Here is a 5,000-nt window from a genome sequence, read left to right as displayed (position 1 = left end):
AGGAATGATGTTAGGACACGAGACGCCTAAGAAAGGTACCACCTTTGCCTAATGTGGTCGGGGATCGTCTAGAAATTAACTTACGCTCTCTGGGAAGAAGTAAAATACGGGATGATCTGATAGAGGTAATCAAATGGGCCAAGGGCTTTAACAAGGGTAATACAGACAAGGTCATGATATTAAGACAGCAGGGCAGGACTCGCAGTAATGGGTTTAAATTGAGCAAATTTAGATTAGAGTGAAATAGGCAAAGTGGTTTACCAGTAGAGTGGTCAACGAATGAAATAGACTTGGTGAGCATGTAGTGAGCGCTGAAACAATGGGTTGTATTATGAAAAGGTTAGATGATTTTATGGATGAGGATGATAGGTGGTAATGGACATAGAACTGCATAGTGTAGGTCTTAGGGTCTCTTGCAGTCTCCTTCATTCCCATGTTCTTAAGTAGTACAATTTTCACCACATAATCTAGATTAAAGAGGGTGTAATATGCGTTGAACGCTTTCTACAATTTCATCAACTTCACGTCCACATTTATGATATTACTAGTAAGTAGAATAATAAGCTAGATAGACTGGCGAAAGGTTTTAGAAGTACGGCTCTAAGTCTATCTCCAGCGTAGACAATAAGGATGTCTGTCCCGACAGAGACAGACATATGACCATGACACTGTCTTCCTGTTTATTATGGCTTGAATGATGTATGTCTATGTCTGAGAATGGAGAAAGTCATTCGCCATTATCCATTTGAACACGTGCCCTCTTGATACAGAAAAGTATTAATCCAATATTCTTTGTACAAAATATCAATTAACACTAATATAATATTGGATTATTTTCGTTATTACCATTATCATCATTACTATTGTAATTATGTAATTATTATTGCCATTATTATCATGGTTATTATTATTATTATTTTTTTTTTATTACAATTATTATCATAATTATTATCATTATTATTATTATTATCATTATTATTGTTATTATTATTATTATTATTATTATTATTATTATTATGATCATTATTATTATTATTATTATTATTATTATTATTATCATTATACATGATTGTTATTATTATTGTTAGATTATTATTGTTATTATTTTTGTTATTATTGTTATCATTGTTATTATTATCATTATTATTATTGTTGTTGTTGTTATTTAATTATTTATTTATTATCACATTATTATTTATCGTTAAAGACTTTTTGGCCAACGTAGATGTAAACACCTTCAGTACCCTCTATAGGCTCTGCACACACTAGCGGTTTCAACCGCACCGGGTCAAACCGTGGTTGCTCAGTTACAATGTAAGTCAATTGGGGCGTTCACACAAACGCGCAGTTTTTCCGCGCGGTTGAAACCGCTACTTTGAACAGGGCCCTTATTCTGACTCTATGGAGCAGTGGTATCGAAATGATCCCCGAGTTGGGTCCCAACCGATGAAGACCACTTTCACACAAGGGTCCGCTTCCCTCAGCTGCACAGAGGGGGCCTGTTCTTAGCCAGAATAAAATCTGTAAAGTGTGTCACCTCAAAAGAGAGAGAGAGAGAATAACTGTAATCCCAATGACAATACAGAATTGAAATTGAGACAAACAGCTATGCTTTACTTATTTATCAATTTGTATATTTATTTTAGTTTTTTCATTCTCTCTCTCTCTCTCTCTCTCTCTCTATCTCTCTCTCTCACTCTCTCACTCTCTCTCCCTTCGTTATATCTTGAACTTTCTTTAATATTAAAAAAAATGGTCATGGGTTTTTCCACTGTGTCTGAAAAAAAAATGTGACTTGTTCTCTCTCTCTCTCTCTCTCTCTCTCTCTCTCTCTCTCTCAATCGTCCCAGCTGCTCTTGCACTGGGGGCAAAGGTGGTAGTTTTGTAGACAGGTTACTTCTGTTGGTGTTGTCGAACCCTCTGTATCAATATACTTCTGCGTACATTTCAGATTCCATGCACGGTACATTGTACTACGTTGTACTCTTTAGGACAGTCGAAATTTGCCTTGTGCTATTGTATCAAAACGTGTTCAATTGATTTTTCAGTGTTGTATCAATACAATTTTGTTTACAACAATAACATTGATTATGCATACATATGAATCAGAGAAGAATGCGGGATTCGAACCTACAAGTAAGCGAATGCTGTATTCTAAACGTTACAAAGCACAATGTACATAAGACACCGCATCCCATTTCGTAATGAGCTGAGTACAATATAATATGCATTTCATATAACAGTGTACGCTATGGCCTGTATATTGTACAAGCCAATTATGTGGAGTTCACTAGATTATCTACACTCTAAACTGTACTAAGTACAATGAACGCACTAGTACATTTGACACGTGCAAAATGTATTATGCAATGCTTATAATTCGTCCTTCACGGTATGCATTGTACACAGCATAGTCTAGTCCTAAAATTAACTCAAATTGTACATTGTCAGTCTATCACTGTATCACTGTTACTCGTCATCGTCATCATCATCATTATTATTATCATTATTATTATTATTATTATCATTATTATTATTATTATTATTATCATTATTATTATCATTATTATTATTATTATTATTATTATTATTATCATTATTATCATCATCATTATTATTATTATTATTATTATTATTATCATTATTATCATTAATGCATTGTCTACATATGTAGCATTCAGTGCTACATATGCCATTAAAGGCACTGCATGACACGTGTCAGTGCGTATAGTACACGTTATATTGTACCTATTGTGATTTACACTACACACGTATAATGCTTGTGGTGGGAAGACTGACTTTTCAGAGAACAAAGATCAGTGGGTTGAGGACCAATTGACATTAAGACTGTCCACTCTAAAGATAAAAGTTAGTTTTACTTAACTAACACCACAATGGTGAATCTAATATGATTGGAATATTTAACAAAACTCTCATAGGTACGAGTAGATATGCATTGATTGCTATTTGTTCTTTATAAAAATTCAGCGTCTTATTCTGTTTTTCGAAATTATTCATTGTAATCACAACTGGCTACATACGATCAGTGATATCAAATGAAAGTGCTCATGTTATCACGTTGTGAGAGTGTTACAAAAATGTATATATATTTATAAATTAGTAATCTCCAAGTCACAAACACTGCGAACGTAACGGAAATATATAAGGATCACTGTGTCACAAACACTACGTGGATACATTTTTTTCAGTTCACGCTGCCGTACTAAACACATGAGGGATTTTTTTCTCACAAATTTCAGGATACAAAGAGGAGTAAAAAAATGTAAGATGGCCAAAGGGAAAAGAACATGGGAAAATAAAGAAAATGGGGTTGGAATAGGAGAAACAAACTATACTGAAGGTGAGGAACCTACGCCAGGAGACGTTGAGCAGCTGCGGCTGGAGCCGTCATCCTTTCCCTGTACGCTTTAGGGACTGTTCGGGTAGGTAACAGTTACTGCTGGGAATCGAAGAGGAGTGCAGGATTCGAACCCACAACTAAACAAATGCGAGACCAGGAAGCACACTTCCAGTTACGCTATCGGCGCGGAGACTATACTGAACATAAGCCGGATTAAAAATAAACTGTACAAATGAATATCTACTGTGTCAAAGGTTGGTATTCTTAACCATATCCCGCTTAAGGTAAGGAGTACCCTTTCCTTTCTTTGACCTAAGGACATGAGGAGAAGGAAAGGGAAAGTACCCCAGAGGAAAGAAACGCTATTGAGTGCATTTCCGTTTAAGTTTCCCCTTTCGCTAAAATAAACGCAAACCAAAAACAAAGATGGCGTGAATTGGCCCATTAAATGCTTTGCCAAAAGCTTGTCAATATGAGAAGATCCTCTACAACTAGTATTTACTTAATTCTTTTGTCTCATTATGATATACAGGTTTCCTCTGTGTATCTCTCCTCAGGTCAAATTTGGTTTTTAATTCGCTAAGGTTTCTTGACTAGTCTATTTCCTGCTCCTCAAATTTTTGTCGTTATGGACTGACATTTACCAGCGCTTCTGTCCTTCTGAACAACTTTGCGCTGTTAACATGTGTCTATAAATCAATACATCTAATTGAATCAGAATTATTACGACATAGAAACACGGCTTGACTGGATCTCTCGACAACAGAAACAGATGAAGCTTCTACTGAAGGAAGAATCAAGTTGTTCATTTAAAGAGCAACAAGGCAGCTGAGTGAGAGAGTAAGGGGGAGAAGGGAGGACGCTTTGAGCTACTAAACAAGGACGTCGTTAACTTGCTCAACGAGCTCTCTCAACGATAGGGTCCCTGTGGGTGTCCTCTAGCTGGCTGGGAGAATCGTCCAAGAGGAAGAAGAAGAAAAAGAAGAAGAAGAAAGGGTGCTTCTGGATCTATGCTGGTGACACGGCTCGTCGGTGCAGTGGTACCGCTCTTGGCAACTAATTCAGTGATCTGAGTTCGAGTACCGCCCAGGGCTGAAAAAAATTCAGCATCGCTGCACTGCTAACCGGCAATCCAACTCGGGTGGATAAGGAGTCGTGTGTGTGTGTGTGTGTGTGTGTGTGTGTGTGTGTGTGTGTGTGAGGTCACAGCATTACCCATAGATCGGGCCATATTTGAGCTCTGAGTTCTCATCCGAGAGGGTAATAGCTCTCGATCACGAGTCCAATATGTGATCACAGAACGTGGTGAATCCAATAGAAAATACCCTGCAACTACCCTCGAACTGGGCTAAGGAAGCTTTCGACAGCTTCGGCTAAGACTGAGAAAGGAACAGAAGGATCAGAGAACCTTCTCGAAGTCCTCCGGGACAGAGAATCTTCCTTTTAGATTCCCCTAAGTCGGGCAAGAAGAACCTTCGTAGCTTCTGGCTGGCAGAAGCTGGCAGAGAGGGACGCGGGTCGACTTATCACTGATTTCCGTGAAGGTTCTCTTATCAAACTAAATAAAATCGCCTGGCGTTGGCCTGGAGAAAATCACTAAAACCTTACTCTAAATAGTTACTCCAGACTGCTCTTTGAC

At 37.6% G+C, this 5,000-nt stretch overlaps 1 protein-coding gene across 1 annotated transcript in view; it reads right to left on the bottom strand.

Moving 5' to 3' along the window:
* LOC143039997 (uncharacterized) overlaps nucleotides 1–5,000 on the bottom strand; it is a 32,082-nt gene that overhangs the window by 26,674 nt on the left and 408 nt on the right. The window lies entirely within an intron of this gene.

The sequence above is a fragment of the Oratosquilla oratoria genome, chromosome 27 (assembly GCF_046742065.1).
Source record: "Oratosquilla oratoria isolate Oo_2021 chromosome 27, ASM4674206v1, whole genome shotgun sequence".
Classification (NCBI taxonomy): domain Eukaryota; kingdom Metazoa; phylum Arthropoda; class Malacostraca; order Stomatopoda; family Squillidae; genus Oratosquilla; species Oratosquilla oratoria.
Note: the sequence above shows the minus strand (reverse complement) of the source record. Positions and strands in the feature narration are given on the sequence as shown.